The sequence below is a fragment of the Petromyzon marinus genome, assembly GCF_048934315.1.
Source record: "Petromyzon marinus isolate PM22_M1 ecotype Great Lakes invasive population chromosome 70 unlocalized genomic scaffold, UKy_Petmar_22M1.pri1.0 chr70_unloc.1, whole genome shotgun sequence".
In the NCBI taxonomy this organism is placed as follows: domain Eukaryota; kingdom Metazoa; phylum Chordata; class Hyperoartia; order Petromyzontiformes; family Petromyzontidae; genus Petromyzon; species Petromyzon marinus.
Window position 1 is genome coordinate 264,948 of NW_027422603.1, and position 18,921 is coordinate 283,868.

General features: G+C 56.3%; 1 pseudogene; it reads left to right on the forward strand.

Moving 5' to 3' along the window:
- The window catches only part of LOC142908093 (WD repeat-containing protein 70-like), a 104,745-nt pseudogene extending 92,454 nt beyond the window's left edge, over nucleotides 1–12,291 (forward strand).
- Nucleotides 12,292–18,921: the final 6,630 nt, after the last annotated feature.

The following is an 18,921-nucleotide window of genomic DNA, read 5'->3' on the forward strand; positions in this document are numbered from 1 at the left end:
TCCCCCCGTGTCTCCCCGTGTCTCCCCGTGTCTCCCCGTGTCTCCCCGTGTCTCCCCGTGTCTCCCCGTGTCTCCCCGTGTCTCCCCTTGTCCCCCCTTGTCCCCCCGTGTCCCCCCGTGTCTCCCCGTGTCCCCCCGTGTCTCCCCGCGTCTCCCCCGTGTCTCCCCCCCGTGTCTCCCCGTGTCTCTCCCCGTGTCTCCCCGTGTCTCCCCGTGTCTCCCCGTGTCCCCCCGTGTCTCCCCGCGTCTCCCCCGTGTCTCCCCCCGTGTCTCCCCGTGTCTCCCCCGTGTCCCCCCGTGTCTCCCCGCGTCTCCCCCGTGTCTCCCCCCCGTGTCTCCCCGTGTCTCTCCCCGTGTCTCCCCGTGTCTCCCCGTGTCTCCCCGTGTCTCCCCTTGTCCCCCCTTGTCCCCCCGTGTCCCCCCGTGTCTCCCCGTGTCCCCCCGTGTCTCCCCCCCGTGTCTCCCCGTGTCTCCCCGTGTCTCCCCTTGTCCTCCCGTGTCTCCCCGTGTCTCCCCGTGTCTCCCCGTGTCTCCCCGTGTCTCCCCGTGTCTCCCCTTGTCCCCCCTTGTCCCCCCGTGTCCCCCCGTGTCTCCCTGTGTCCCCCCGTGTCTCCCCCCCGTGTCTCCCCGTGTCTCCCCGTGTCTCCCCTTGTCCCCCCGTGTCCCCCCGTGTCCCCCCGTGTCTCCCCTTGTCCCCCCGTGTCCCCCCGTGTCCCCCCGTGTCCCCCCGTGTCTCCCCCCCGTGTCTCCCCGTGTCTCCCCGTGTCTCCCCTTGTCCTCCCGTGTCTCCCCGTGTCTCCCCGTGTCTCCCCGTGTCTCCCCGTGTCTCCCCGTGTCTCCCCTTGTCCCCCCTTGTCCCCCCGTGTCCCCCCGTGTCTCCCTGTGTCCCCCCGTGTCTCCCCCCCGTGTCTCCCCGTGTCTCCCCGTGTCTCCCCTTGTCCCCCCGTGTCCCCCCGTGTCCCCCCGTGTCTCCCCTTGTCCCCCCGTGTCCCCCCGTGTCCCCCCGTGTCTCCTCGTGTCCCCCCGTGTCTCCCCGTGTCTCCCCCCCGTGTCTCCCCCAGGCCGAGGTGGACGTGTGGCTACTCATGGTGGGACTTTGTCCTCCTACATCGTCAAGAGCATCGCCCTGGACCACTCGGACGATGGCAACGCCCGGGAGGCGATCCTCCGTCACGCTGAAGCAGCTAGTTCACAGCCTTACTGGGTAGCCCCAGCCTACAGCAAGTACGTTTACTCACCACTTACTCACCACTTACTCACCACTCACACTCACCACTCACTCACCACTCACTCACCACTCACACTCACCACTCACTCACCACTCACTCACCACTACTCCGTCACGCTGAAGCAGCTAGTTCACAGCCTTACTGGGTAGCCCCAGCCTACAGCAAGTACGTTTACTCACCACTTACTCACCACTTACTCACCACTCACACTCACCACTCACTCACCACTCACTCACCACTCACACTCACCACTCACTCACCACTCACTCACCACTACTCCGTCACGCTGAAGCAGCTAGTTCACAGCCTTACTGGGTAGCCCCAGCCTATAGCAAGTACGTTTACTCACCACTCACTCACCACTCACTCACCACTCACACTCACCACTCACTCACCACTCACTCACCACTCACTCACCACTCACACTCACTCACTACTCACACTCACCACTCACTCACCACTCACTCACCACTCACTCACCACTCACTCACCACTCACACTCACCACTCACTCACCACTCACTCACCACTCACACTCACCACTCACTCACCACTCACTCACCACTACTCCGTCACGCTGAAGCAGCTAGTTCACAGCCTTACTGGGTAGCCCCAGCCTACAGCAAGTAAGTTTACTCACCACTCACTCACCACTCACTCACCACTTACTCACCACTCACACTCACCACTCACTCACCACTCACTCACCACTCACACTCACCACTCACTCACCACTCACTCACCACTACTCCGTCACGCTGAAGCAGCTAGTTCACAGCCTTACTGGGTAGCCCCAGCCTACAGCAAGTAAGTTTACTCACCACTCACTCACCACTCACTCACCACTTACTCACCACTCACACTCACCACTCACTCACCACTCACTCACCACTCACACTCACCACTCACTCACCACTCACTCACCACTACTCCGTCACGCTGAAGCAGCTAGTTCACAGCCTTACTGGGTAGCCCCAGCCTACAGCAAGTACGTTTACTCACCACTTACTCACCACTTACTCACCACTCACACTCACCACTCACTCACCACTCACTCACCACTCACACTCACCACTCACTCACCACTCACTCACCACTACTCCGTCACGCTGAAGCAGCTAGTTCACAGCCTTACTGGGTAGCCCCAGCCTATAGCAAGTACGTTTACTCACCACTCACTCACCACTCACTCACCACTCACACTCACCACTCACTCACCACTCACTCACCACTCACTCACCACTCACACTCACTCACTACTCACACTCACCACTCACTCACCACTCACTCACCACTCACTCACCACTCACTCACCACTCACACTCACCACTCACTCACCACTCACTCACCACTCACACTCACCACTCACTCACCACTCACTCACCACTACTCCGTCACGCTGAAGCAGCTAGTTCACAGCCTTACTGGGTAGCCCCAGCCTACAGCAAGTAAGTTTACTCACCACTTACTCACCACTCACTCACCACTCACTCACCACTCACACTCACCACTCACTCACTCACCACTCACACACTCACCACTCACTCACTCACTCACCACTCACTCACTCACCACTCACTCACCACTTACTCACCACTCACTCACCACTCACACTCACCACTCACTCACCACTCACACTCACCACTCACTCACCACTCACTCACCACTCACACTCACCACTCACTCACCACTTACTCACCACTCACTCACCACTCACTCACCACTCACACTCACCACTCACTCACCACTCACTCACCACTCACTCACTACACACTCACCACTCACTCACCACTACTCCGTCACGCTGAAGCAGCTAGTTCACAGCCTTACTGGGTAGCCCCAGCCTACAGAAAGTACGTTTACTCACCACTTACTCACCACTCACTCACCACTCACACTCACCACTCACTCACCACTCACTCACCACTCACTCACCACTCACTCACCACTCACTCACCACTCACTCACTCACCACTCACACTCACCACTCACTCACCACTCACTCACCACTCACACTCACCACTCACACTCACCACTCACTCACCACTCACACTCACCACTCACTCACCACTCACTCACCACTCACTCACCACTCACTCACTCACCACTCACTCACCACTTACTCACCACTCACACTCACCACTCACTCACCACTCACTCACCACTCACTCACCACTCACACTCACCACTCACTCACCACTCACTCACTCACTCACCACTCACTCACCACTCACACTCACCACTCACTCACCACTCACCACTCACTCACTCACTACACACTCACCACTCACTCACCACTTACTCACTCACACTCACTCACCACTCACCACTCACTCACCACTCACTCACCACTCACTCACTCACTCACCACTCACTCACCACTCACACTCACCACTCACTCACTCACCACTCACTCACCACTACTCCGTCACGCTGAAGCAGCTAGTTCACAGCCTTACTGGGTAGCCCCAGCCTACAGCAAGTACGTTTACTCACTCACCACTCACTCACCACTCACACTCACTACTCACACTCACCACTCACTCACCACTCACTCACCACTCACTCACCACTCACTCACCACTACTCCGTCACGCTGAAGCAGCTAGTTCACAGCCTTACTGGGTAGCCCCAGCCTACAGCAAGTACGTTTACTCACCACTCACTCACCACTCACTCACCACTTACTCACCACTCACTCACCACTTACTCACCACTTACTCACCACTTACTCACCACTCACACTCACAACTCACTTACCACTCACTCACCACTCACTCACCACTCACCACTCACTCACTCACCACTCACCACTCACTCACTCACCACTCACTCACGACTCACTCACCACCCACTCACCACTCACTCACCACTCACCACTCACTCACACTCACTCACCACTCACTCACTCACCACTCACACTCACCACTCACTCACTCACTCACCACTCACTCACTCACTCACCACTCACTCACTCACTACACACTCACCACTCACTCACTATACACTCACCACTCACTCACCACTCACTCACCACTCACTCACCACTCACTCACTATACACTCACCACTCACTCATCACTCACTCACTCACTACACACTCACCACTCACTCACCACTCACTCACCACTCACTCACCACTCACTCACTATACACTCACCACTCACTCATCACTCACTCACTCACTACACACTCACCACTCACTCACCACTTACTCACCACTCACTCACCACTTACTCACCACTTACTCACCACTTACTCACCACTCACACTCACAACTCACTTACCACTCACTCACCACTCACCACTCACTCACTCACCACTCACCACTCACTCACTCACCACTCACTCACTCACTCACGACTCACTCACCACCCACTCACCACTCACTCACCACTCACCACTCACTCACACTCACTCACCACTCACTCACTCACCACTCACACTCACCACTCACTCACTCACCACTCACACTCACCACTCACTCACCACTCACACTCACCACTCACTCACTCACTCACCACTCACTCACCACTCACTCACTCACTACACACTCACCACTCACTCACTATACACTCACCACTCACTCACCACTCACTCACCACTCACTCACCACTCACTCACTCACTCACCACTCACTCACTCACTACACACTCACCACTCACTCACTATACACTCACCACTCACTCACCACTCACTCACCACTCACTCACTATACACTCACCACTCACTCATCACTCACTCACTCACTCACTACACACTCACCACTCACTCACCACTCACTCACCACTCACTCACTATACACTCACCACTCACTCATCACTCACTCACTCACTACACACTCACCACTCACTCACCACTCACTCACCACTCACTCACTCACCACTCACACTCACTCACCACTCACCACTTACTCACCACTCACTCACCACTCACTCACCAATCACTCACCACTCACTCACCACTCACTCACCACTCACTCACTCACCACTCACTCACCACTCACTCACTATACACTCACCACTCACTCACCACTCACTCACCACTCACTCACCACTCACTCACCACTCACACTCACCACTCACTCACCACTCACACTCACCACTCACTCACTCACTCACCACTCACTCACCACTCACTCACTCACTACACACTCACCACTCACTCACTATACACTCACCACTCACTCACCACTCACTCACCACTCACTCACTCACTCACCACTCACTCACTCACTACACACTCACCACTCACTCACCACTCACTCACCACTCACTCACCACTCACTCACTATACACTCACCACTCACTCATCACTCACTCACTCACTACACACTCACCACTCACTCACCACTCACTCACCACTCACTCACTATACACTCACCACTCACTCATCACTCACTCACTCACTACACACTCACCACTCACTCACCACTCACTCACCACTCACTCACTCACCACTCACACTCACTCACCACTCACCACTTACTCACCACTCACTCACCAATCACTCACCACTCACTCACCACTCACTCACCACTCACTCACTCACCACTCACTCACCACTCACTCACTATACACTCACCACTCACTCACCACTCACTCACCACTCACTCACCACTCACTCACTATCCACTCACCACTCACTCATCACTCACTCACTCACTACACACTCACCACTCACTCACCACTCACTCACCACTCACTCACTATACACTCACCACTCACTCATCACTCACTCACTCACTACACACTCACCACTCACTCACCACTCACTCACCACTCACTCACTCACCACTCAAACTCACTCACTCACCACTCACCACTTACTCACCACTCACTCACCACTCACTCACCACTCACTCACCACTCACTCACCACTTACTCACCACTTACTCACCACTTACTCACCACTCACACTCACAACTCACTTACCACTCACCACTCACTCACCACTCACTCACCACTCACCACTCACTCACTCACCACTCACCACTCACTCACTCACCACTCACTCACTCACGACTCACTCACCACCCACTCACCACTCACTCACCACTCACCACTCACTCACACTCACTCACCACTCACTCACTCACCACTCACACTCACAACTCACTCACCACTCACTCACTCGCCACTCACTCACCACTCACCACTCACTCACCACTCACACTCACTCACCACTCACTCACCACTCACTCACTCACCACTCACTCACTCACCACACACTCACCAACCACTCACCACTCACTCACCACTCACGCTCACCACTCACTCACCACTCACTCACCACGCAACACTCACTATCACCACTGTCACCACCACCATCAACAACAACCGCCATTTGCCACTAAGTGGCGGTGACGTCACCACGACGCTTGTGCCAGGCTATGTGCACCTTGAGGCCACGTGAAGTGTCGAACGCCCGCTGGCAGGAGGTCACGGGGCAGACCCAGGTGCCACGGGTCGACTGACTGAGATGACTGGCTGATGCACCACCTGTAACCTGTACCCCCTACTGTGCCAACCTGCTGTGCTTTAGCCACCCGGCGCTCCGCTCGTTGTTGTGAGCGTCGCTCCTCCGCCCTCCGTTGTTGTTGGAGGGCGACTGCCTCCAACTGCCCAGTAGCATCCTTCACGAGCCTCCTCCACAGAGGCCGATCTTGACACCGCTGGTACCAGTCCTCGGCAAGTCCACTTAGCTCCACGTTCTCCTGTACCACATCACTCCTTCTCTTCTCTAGCCGTGCCACGCCCGTTTAGCTCCCTCGATCCGGCCGAACAAAAGCTGTTTCGGCATGCGGTGGCTGGGCATGCTGGCTACATGGCCCAGCCAACGCAGCCTTGCCTGCCGGAGGAGCTCACCGATGGGACTTTGTTCAGATCTTTCAAGGATTTGCGAGCTCCTATCACAATCCAGCCTGGTTAAACCCATGATGGATCGTAGGCAGGCCAGCCTAAATGTTTCTAACCGGCGAAGATGTTCCATTAGGGGGGTCTACATTTCGCAAGCGTAGAGAAGGGAGGGAATGTCTGTGGCCGAGAAGACCTGAAGCTTCGTGTGGAGCGACAGATCAGGTAGCTTCCACACAGCATTATGCAACCGATGAAAATAAATTGCCACTCGACTGATTCGGACTGAGACCTCTGCTGTCAAACCGGAGCTGGTCATGAGCACACTGCCCAGGTATGGGAAACTCTCCACTCTCTCCACAACTGCCCCATCACAAATTGGGAGTTGTGGGGGTGGAGTGTCTGATGGTACAAAATACCCAGGCAGGTGCTTAACTTTGGTGGGGCTGATGGTAAGGCCCCATCTCTTAGTGGCACGCTCCTGTCTCAGCAGCAGCGTCTCCAACTCCCCCTCTGAATGAGCAGCTATTACCAAATCATCAGCATACATAACGTGGTTGAGCAATAGGGAGCCATCCCTTGACCGCACCCGGGCATCGATCAGCCTCCCATTATATCTGTACCAGATTGAAATTCCTCCGGTACAGCTATTGAAGGCTTCACGAACTACGTGGTCAAAATAGATGTTAAATAATGTAAGAGCCAGAGGACATCCCTGTCGCACCCCAAGGTGTACAGGGAATGGCTCTGACTCCCGGCCACGCAGTTTGACCTTGGCCCGCTCACCATCATGAAGGTCCTCAATGATCGTGAGCAGAGGGTCAGGAACTCCGAAATCACAAAGAACAACCCAGAGCCCAGGCCTACTGATGGTATCATAGGCCTTGACCAGGTCAATAAAGCAGAGATGTAGGTCTTGTTGGAATTCCCTACACCTCTGCTGTAGCAGACGGACAGAAAATATGGCATCTGTGCAGGACCGCCCTTTCCTGAAACCGCATTGGGGCTCCAAGCCTCTGCTCAGCGTGCCTGGCAAGGCGATGTTGAATAATCCTTGCCAGGACCTTTCCCAGCACACTGAAGAGTGAGATGCCCCTGTAGTTGTTACAGTCTGTGCGGTCCCCCTTCTTAAAGAGGGGGACCACCAATTCTGCGGAACCCGTCCAGTGGTCCAGACTGTTGTTATGAGGTCATAGAGGGCAGTCTGTGCACAAACGCCACCCTCCCTCAGCATTTCGCTTGGGAGATCATCTCTGCCCAGTGCCTTTCCTGGTCTCAGACTCTGGATCACCTTCAGTACTTCCTCAACAGATGGCACCTCAGCCAGCCACTCACAGGGGGTGACTTCTTCCTCCAATATTTGAGGCACCGCAGCCTCAGCAGGGTCATCCCTACTTTGTGCCACGATGTTTTCTTGACTGAGGGGTTTTCCCTCCCCCAGGACCTCACAGAAATGCTCAGCAAATCTGCAAACCTGTTCCTGGGGGTCAGAGATGGGATCATATTTATTTCCCCTAATGATGGTAATAGGTGTAGCGCTGCAAGTTACTTTTTTTGATGGAGTTAAAGAGTGATTTGTAATCGCGGGCCACTGAGGCAGACTCCATCTCCTCAGCAACCCGCGACCACCACCCATCCTTGCAGTGCCTCATGGCTCTCCGAACCTCCGAGCGAAGGCTACGGTAAGCCTCCTCATTCTCTGACGTGGGATTCTGTAGCCGATGACAGTGGGCCTGTCGCTTTTTCTCAACCATCCTGAACACCTCCTCTGTCAGCCAGGGTCTCTGGGGAGGTCTGGACCGCGTACCCAAAGCAGCCATTGCAGCAGCATGAGTCACAGTCCTAAACCTCGCCCATTTACCCTCGACATCTGGAGGAGTGGGGGACGATGCCAACCCCAGCCGCAAGCGATGATGAAATTCTCGCTTGCAACTTTCATCAGCTAGTGGGTTTGAATGGGGTCCTGGGTGTACACCCACCACCGGAGTGGAAGAATGGCAGGCGTGCATCTTACAGATGACAAGTCGATGGTCAGAGGGCAGATCAGCTCCACGGTAGGTCCTGGTGTCAAGGACATGGGCCCGCATCCGCTGTTGCGTCACTATGTATTCCAGCAGATGTTCTTGCTTGGACCCGGCATGCATCCATGATGTTGTGTGGATGCGCTGATGCCGGAACAGCGTGTTGGTAATTACAAGCCCATGGGCTGCACAAAAATCTAGCAGCCTCCTACCGTTGTTATTGAGCTGATCTGGCACATGCCTTCCAATCACTCCAGACCAGGTGCCAGTATCATGACCAACTCGGGCATTGAAGTCACCCAACATGATGACTCTATCCCGAGGTGCCACTTTACCAGCACCTGTGACAGGAGGTCATAGAAGGCATCTGACTCATCGGCCTTGCCTGCATCCCTCCACGGATGTTCATCTTCGGTGGGGGCATAAGTAACCACGACCACCATTCCTCGCCTCCGGTTGATGGGAAGGCGAGCCCAAAGTAGCCTGGGGCTTACAGCTTCCCATACCTCACCGCCACCCCTCATGGTGGCAGGAGCGAGAACCGGTCCACCGGACCTCCTGAATGCCACAGAGATCCAGGCGGTACCAATCCAGCACCCGACAGAGGAGTGGCAGCCTCTCCTCCGCAGTGAGCGTTCGAACATTCCACGTGGCTACACGAAGTGGCTTTTCGTTGTTTCTGGAGGAGCCCCGAGGGTAGAGATTCAATCTCCTGGCTCCGCCAATTGGGGTTTGGCCAGGAGACGTCATAGACGCCTGTCCCCCCGGGGTCTCCCACACCGGCATCACCATTGTCACTGCCTCCACTACCACCTCCACCACCTCTACCACCTCTACCACCTCCACCACTACCACCACCGCCTCCACCACCACCATCAACACCATCACCACCTCCACCATCACCACCACCATCACCTCCAATACCACCTCCACCACCATCAACACCATCACCACCTCCACCATCACCTCCACCATCACCTCCACTACCACCTCCACAATCACCTCTATCACCATCAACACCGTCACCACCTCCACCATCACCTCCACCATCACCACCTCCACCACCTCCACCACCACCGCCTCCACCCCCACCACCACCACCGCCTCCACCTCCACCACCTCCACCACCGTCTCCACCATCACCACCACCACCGTCTCCACCACCTCCACCACCACCTCCACCACCGTCTCCACCATCACCACCACCACCACCGTCTCCAACACCTCCACCACCACCACCACCGTCACCACCACCACCGTCTCCACCATCACCACCACCACCGTCTCCACCACCTCCACCACCACCACCGTCACCACCACCGTCTCCACCATCACCACCACCACCGTCTCCACCACCACCACCTCCACCACCACCACCTCCACCATCACCTCCACCACCGCCTCCACCTCCATCACCTCCACTACCACCTCCACCACCACCTCCACCACCATCAACACCGTCACCACCTCCACCATCACCTCCACCATCACCTCCACCATCACCACCACCGCCTCCACCACCACCACCACACAGGCCACGTGACGAGAGTGCTGTAGGCACCGTCCCACTGTAGGTCCGCTCCGTGGTAACTCTCCGGCCTCTGCCGCCTTGCCAGGACCCAGCCGGTGCCGATTTTTGCCGAGCCGGAACCTGAGGAGGAGGCGCCGGAGGAGCCAGCCTGGAAGAAGAAGAAGATCTGAAACGTCGGACAACTCACGACCCCCACACTCACCACACTCACCACACTCACCACCCCTACACTCACCACCCCCACACTCACCACCCCCACACTCACCACCCCTACACTCACCACCCCTACACTCACCACACTCACCACACTCACCACCCCTACACTCACCACACTCACCACACTCACCACACTCACACTCACCACACTCACACTCACCACACTCACCACCCCTACACTCACCACACTCACCACACTCACCACACTCACACTCACCACCCCTACACTCACCACCCCCACACTCACCACCCCTACACTCACCACACTCACCACACTCACCACCCCTACACTCACCACACTCACCACACTCACCACACTCACACTCACCACCCCTACACTCACCACCCCCACATTCACCACCCCTACACTCACCACCCCCTACACTCACCACACTCACCACCCCTACACTCACCACCCCTACACTCACCACCCCCACACTCACCACACTCACACTCACCACACTCACCACCCCTACACTCACCACCCCTACACTCACCACCCCTACACTCACCACACTCACCACACTCACCACCCCTACACTCACCACCCCTACACTCACCACCCCTACACTCACCACCCCTACACTCACCACACTCACCACCCCCACACTCACCACCCCTACACTCACCACCCCCTACACTCACCACACTCACCACACTCACCACCCCTACACTCACCACACTCACCACACTCACACTCACCACCCCTACACTCATCACCCCCACACTCACCACACTCACCACCCCTACACTCACCACACTCACCACACTCACCACACTCACCACACTCACCACCCCTACACTCACCACCCCTACCCTCACCACACTCGCCACACTCACCACCCCTACACTCACCACCCCTACACTCACCACACTCACCACCCCTACACTCACCACCCCTACACTCACCACCCTCACCACCCCTACACTCACCACCCTCACCACCCCTACACTCACCACACTCACCACCCCTACACTCACCACCCCTACCCTCACCACACTCACACTCACCACCCCTACCCTCACCACACTCACCACCCCTACACTCACCACCCCTACACTCACCACCCCTACACTCACCACACTCACCACACTCACCACCCCTACACTCACCACCCCTACACTCACCACCCCTACACTCACCACCCTCACCACACTCACACTCACCACCCCTACACTCACCACACTCACCACACTCACCACCCCTACACTCACCACTCCCACACTCACCACCCTCACCACACTCACCACACTCACCACTCCCACACTCACCACCCTCACCACACTCTGTGTGTGCCAGCTGCAGACTAGGTTGGTTCTGCTCGCTGCACTTGCCCCTACAGTGTCCAGGCTACCCAGGGGATCTTTGTCTTCGGTGGCAATCTTGAGGACGTTTTATACGGAGTGCATCCAAATTAAACTGAGGCTCTGCGATTTGTTATCCCTTTCAGTGTGTGTGTGTCTGTGTGTGTGTCTGTGTGTCTGTGTGTGTCTGTGTGTATCTGTGTGTCTATGTGTGTGTCTGTGTGTGTGTGTCTATGTGTGTGTGTCTGTGTGTGTGTGTCTGTGTGTGTGTGTCACTACGGTTGGCCACGTGGAATGTTCGAACGCTCACTGCAGAGGAGAGGCTGCCACTCCTCTGTCGGGAGCTGGACCGGTACCGCCTGGATCTATGCGGCATTCAGGAGGTCCGGTGGACCGGCTCTGGCTCCTGCCACCATGAGGGGTGGACAGTCCTCTACTCGGGGCAGCAGACTGCCAAACAACAGGGTGTGGGTCTTCTTTTGAACAAAAGAATGAAGGGGGCGTGGGAGCGTGGCGGTGAGGTGTGGGAAGCTGTAAGCCCCAGGCTACTTTGGGCTCGCCTTCCCATCAACAGGAGGCGAGGAATGGTGGTCGTGGTTACTTATGCCCCCACCGAAGATGAACATCCGTGGAGGGATGCAGGCAAAGCCGATGAGTCAGATGCCTTCTATGACCTCCTGTCACAGGTGCTGGCTAAAGTGGCCCCTCGGGATAGAGTCATCATGTTGGGTGACTTCAATGCCCGAGTTGGTCATGATACTGGCACCTGGCCTGGAGTGATTGGAGGGCATGGGCCAGATCAGCTCAATAACAACGGTAGGAGGCTGCTAGATTTTTGTGCAGCCCATGGGCTTGTAATTACCAACACGCTGTTCCGGCATCGGCGCATCCACACAACATCATGGATGCATGCCGGGTCCAAGCAAGAACATCTGCTGGACTACATAGTGACGGACCAGCGAATGCGAGCCCATGTCCTTGACACCAGGACCTACCGTGGAGCTGATCTGCCCTCTGACCATCGACTAGTCATCTGTAAGATGCGCCTGCCATTCTTCCACTCCGGTGGTGGGTGTACACCCAGGACCCCATTCCAACCTAAAGTGGCCTGGTCTCAGTTATCTGATGAAAGTTGCAAGCGAGAATTTCATCATCGCTTGCGGCTGGGATTGGCATCGTCCCCGACTCCTCCTGATGTCGAGGGTAAATGGGCGAGGTTTAGGACTGTGACTCATGCAGCTGCAATGGCTGCTTTGGGTACGCGGTCCAGACCTCCCCAGACACCCTGGATGACAGAGGAGTTGTTCACGATGGTTGAGAAAAAGCGACAGGCCCACTGTCATCGGCTACAGAGTCCCACGTCAGAGAATGAGGAGGCTTACCGCAGCCTTCGCTCGGAGGTTCGGAGAGCCGTGAGGCGCTGCAAGGATAGGTGGTGGTCGCGGGTTGCTGAGGAGATGGAGTCTGCCTCAGTGGCCCGTGATCACAAATTTTTATTTAACTCCATCAAAAAAGTAACCTGCAGCGCCACACCTATTACCATCATTAGGGGAAAAAACGGCGATCCAATTTCCGACCCCCAGGAACAGGTTCGCAGATTTGCTGAGCATTTCTGTGAGGTCCTGGGGGAGGGAAAATCCCTCAGCCAGGAAAACATCGTGGCACAAAGTGAGGATGACCCTGCTGAGGCTGCGGTGCCTCAAATATTGGATGAAGTCACCCCCTGTGAGTGGCTGGCTGAGGTGCCATCTGCTGAGGAAGTATTGAAGGCGATCCGGAGTCTGAGACCAGGAAAGGCAGCGGGCAGAGATGATCTTCCAAGCGAAATGCTGAGGGAGGGTGGCGTTTGTGCACAGACTGCCCTATATGACATCATAACAACAGTCTGGACCACTGGACGGGTTCCGCAGGATTGGAAGGATGCCCTGGTGGTCCCCCTTTTTAAGAAGGGGGACCGCACAGACTGTAACAACTACAGGGGCATCTCACTCCTCAGTGTGCCGGGAAAGGTCCTGGCAAGGATTATTCAGCATCGCCTTGCCAGGCACGCTGAGGAGAGGCTTGCGGAGCCCCAATGCGGTTTCAGGAAAGGGCGGTCCTGCACAGATGCCATATTTTCTGTCCGTCTGCTACAGCAGAGGTGTAGGGAATTCCAACAAGACCTACATCTCTGCTTTATTGACCTGGTCAAGGCCTATGATACCATCAGTAGGCCTGGGCTCTGGGTCGTTCTTCGTGCTTTTGGAGTACCTGACCCTCTGCTCACGATCATTAAGGACCTTCATGATGGTGAGCGGGCCCGGGTAAAACTACGTGGCCGGGAGTCAGAGCCATTCCCTGTACACCTTGGGGTGCGACAGGGATGTCCTCTGGCTCCCACATTATTTAACATCTATTTTGACCACGTAGTTCGTGAAGCCTTCAATAGCTGTACCGGGGGAATCTCCATATGGTACAGATATAATGGGAGGCTAATCGATGCCCGGGTGCGGTCAAGGGATGGCTCCCTATTGCTCAACCACGTTATGTATGCTGATGACTTGGTAATAGCTGCTCAGTCAGAGGAGGAGTTGGAGACGCTGCTGCTGAGACTGGAGCGTGCCACTAAGAGGTGGGGCCTTACCATCAGCCCAACCAAAACCAAGCACCTGCCTGGGTATTTTGTACCATCGGACACTCCACCCCCACAACTCCCAATCGGTGATGGGACAGTTGTGGAGAGAGTGGAGAGTTTCCCATACCTGGGCAGTGTGCTTATGACTGGCACCAGTTTAACAGCAGAGGTCTCACTCCGAATCAGTCGAGCGGCAATATCTTTTCATCGGTTGCGTAACGCTGTGTGGAAGCTACCTGGTCTGTCGCTCCGCACTAAGCTTCAGGTCTTCTCGGCCACGGTCATTCCCTCCCTTCTCTACGCTTGCGAAACGTGGACCCCCCTAATGGAACATCTTCGCCGGTTAGAAACATTTAGGCTGGCCTGCCTACGATCCATCCTGGGTTTAACCAGACTGGATTGTGTGAGGAGCTCACAAATCCTTGAAAGATCTGGGCAGGGTCCCATCGGTGAGCTCCTCCGGCAGGCAAGGCTGCGATGGCTGGGTCATGTAGCCCGCATGCCCAGCCACCGCATGCCGAAACAGCTTTTGTTTGGCCGGATTGAGGGGGCTAAGCGGGCGCGGCACGGGCTAGAGAAGAGATGGAGTGATGTGGTACAGGAGGACGTGGAGCTGAGTGGACTTGCCGATGACTGGTACCAGCGGTGTCAAGATCGGCCTCTGTGGAGGAGGCTCGTGAAGGATGCTACTGGGCAGTTGGAGGCAGTCGCCCTCCAACAACAACGGAGGGCGGAGGAGCGACGCTCACAACAGCGAGCGGAGCGCCGGGTGGCTAAAGCACAGCAGGTTGGCACAGTAGGGGGCACAGGTGGTGCATCAGCCAGTCATCTCAGTCAGTCGACCCGTGGCACCTGGGTCTGCCCCGTGACCTCCTGCCAGCGGGCGTTCAACACTTCACGTGGCCTCAGGGTGCACATAGCCTGGCACAAGCGTCGTGGTGACGTCACCGCCACTTAGTGGCGAATGGCGGTTGTTGTTGTTGTTGTGTCTGTGTGTGTCTGTGTGTGTCTGTGTTTGTGTATGTGTTTGTGTCTGTGTGTGTGTGTGTCATAGGTCTCCGAATCAGTCGAGCGGCAATATCTTTTCATCGGTTGCATAACGCTGTGTGGAAGCTACCTGGTCTGTCGCTCCGCACTAAGCTTCAGGTCTTCTCGGCCACGGTCATTCCCTCCCTTCTCTACGCCTGCGAAACGTGGACCCCCCTAATGGAACATCTTCGCCGGTTAGAAACATTTAGGCTGGCCTGCCTACGATCCATCTTGGGTTTAACCAGACTGGATTGTGTGAGGAGCTCACAAATCCTTGAAAGATCTGGGCAAGGTCCCATCGGTGAGCTCCTCCGGCGGGGAAGGCTGCGATGGCTGGGTCATGTAGCCCGCATGCCCAGCCACCGCATGCCGAAACAGCTTTTGTTCGGCCGGATTGAGGGGGCTAAGCAGGCGCGGCACGGGCTAGAGAAGAGATGGAGTGATGTGGTACAGGAGGACGTGGAGCTGAGTGGACTTGCCGATGACTGGTACCAGCGGTGTCAAGATCGGCCTCTGTGGAGGAGGCTCGTGAAGGACGCTACTGGGCAGTTGGAGGCAGTCGCCCTCCAACAACAACGGAGGGCGGAGGAGCGACGCTCACAACGAGCGGAGCGCCGGGTGGCTAAAGCACAGCAGGTTGGCACAGTAGGGGGCACAGGTGGTGCATCAGCCAGTCATCTCAGTCAGTCGACCCGTGGCACCTGGGTCTGCCCCGTGACCTCCTGCCTCAGTGGCCTGCGATCACAAATCTCTATTTAACTCCATCAAAAAAAGTAACTTACAGCGCCACACCTATTACCTTCATTAGGGGAAATAAATATGATCCCATCTCTGACCCCCAGGAACAGGTTTGCAGATTTGCTGAGCATTTCTGTGAGGTCCTGGGGGAGGGAAAACCCCTCAGCCAAGAAAACATCGTGGCACAAAGTAGGGATGACCCTGCTGAGGCTGCGGTGCCTCAAATATTGGAGGAAGAAGTCACCCCCTGTGAGTGGCTGGCTGAGGTGCCATCTGTTGAGGAAGTACTGAAGGTGATCCAGAGTCTGAGACCAGGAAAGGCACTGGGCAGAGATGATCTCCCAAGCGAAATGCTGAGGGAGGGTGGCGTTTGTGCACAGACTGCCCTCTATGACCTCATAACAATAGTCTGGACCACTGGACGGGTTCCGCAGAATTGGTGGTCCCCCTCTTTAAGAAGGGGGACCGCACAGACTGTAACAACTACAGGGGCATCTCACTCTTCAGTGTGCCGGGAAAGGTCCTGGCAAGGATTATTCAGCATCGCCTTGCCAGGCACGCTGAGGAGAGGCTTGCGGAGCCCCAATGCGGTTTCAGGAAAGGGCGGTCCTGCACAGATGCCATATTTTCTGTCCGTCTGCTACAGCAGAGGTGTAGGGAATTCCAACAAGACCTACATCTCTGCTTTATTGACCTGGCCAAGGCCTATGATACCATCAGTAGGCCTGGGCTCTGGGTCGTTCTTCGTGCTTTTGGAGTACCTGACCCTCTGCTCACGATCATTAAGGACCTTCATGATGGTGAGCGGGCCCGGGTAAAACTACGTGGCCGGGAGTCAGAGCCATTCCCTGTACACCTTGGGGTGCGACAGGGATGTCCTCTGGCTCCCACATTATTTAACATCTATTTTGACCACGTAGTTCGTGAAGCCTTCAATAGCTGTACCGGGGGAATCTCCATATGGTACAGATATAACGGGAGGCTAATCGATGCCCGGGTGCGGTCAAGGGATGGCTCCCTATTGCTCAACCACGTTATGTATGCGGATGACTTGGTAATAGCTGCTCAGTCAGAGGAGGAGTTGGAGACGCTGCTGCTGAGACTGGAGCGTGCCACTAAGAGGTGGGGCCTTACCATCAGCCCCACCAAAACTAAGCACCTGCCTGGGTATTTTGTACCATCGGACACTCCACCCCCACAACTCCCAATCGGTGATGGGGCAGTTGTGGAGAGAGTGGAGAGTTTCCCATACCTGGGCAGTGTGCTTATGACTGGCACCAGTTTAACAGCAGAGGTCTCACTCCGAATCAGTCGAGCGGCAATATCTTTTCATCGGTTGCGTAACGCTGTGTGGAAGCTACCTGGTCTGTCGCTCCGCACTAAGCTTCAGGTCTTCTCGGCCACGGTCATTCCCTCCCTTCTCTACGCTTGCGAAACGTGGACCCCCCTAATGGAACATCTTCGCCGGTTAGAAACATTTAGGCTGGCCTGCCTACGATCCATCCTGGGTTTAACCAGACTGGATTGTGTGAGGAGCTCACAAATCCTTGAAAGATCTGGGCAGGGTCCCATCGGTGAGCTCCTCCGGCGGGCAAGGCTGCGATGGCTGGGTCATGTAGCCCGCATGCCCAGCCACCGCATGCCGAAACAGCTTTTGTTTGGCCGGATTGAGGGGGCTAAGCGGGCGCGGCACGGGCTAGAGAAGAGATGGAGTGACGTGGTACAGGAGGACGTGGAGCTGAGTGGACTTGCCGATGACTGGTACCAGCGGTGTCAAGATCGGCCTCTGTGGAGGAGGCTCGTGAAGGATGCTACTGGGCAGTTGGAGGCAGTCGCCCTCCAACAACAACGGAGGGCGGAGGAGCGACGCTCACAACAGCGAGCGGAGCGCCGGGTGGCTAAAGCACAGCAGGTTGGCACAGTAGGGGGCACAGGTGGTGCATCAGCCAGTCATCTCAGTCAGTCGACCCGTGGCATCTGGGTCTGCCCCGTGACCTCCTGCCAGCGGGCGTTCGACACTTCACGTGGCCTCAGGGTGCACATAGCCTGGCACAAGCGTCGTGGTGACGTCACCGCCACTTAGTGGCGAATGGCGGTTGTTGTTGTTGTGTGTAACTGTGTGGGGAGCGGTAGTGTAGTGGTTAGCGCTACGCTGCGCTATGAACCTGGCGACCCGGGTTCGATTCCCGCTCACGGCCAACACCAGTGACGATTATCTGAACTGGTCCCGGGCCTCCCCTAGGTCGACTCAGCCTCAAATGAGTACCTGGTGCGATGTGTAAACATCGTCACTAGGGAGACAAAGGCGGCCGGGCGTGGTGTTGGCCACCCACCCCCTTGGGTGCCGTGCCGGCATTCATAGGTGCTCGCTAACAGCACTTGCCC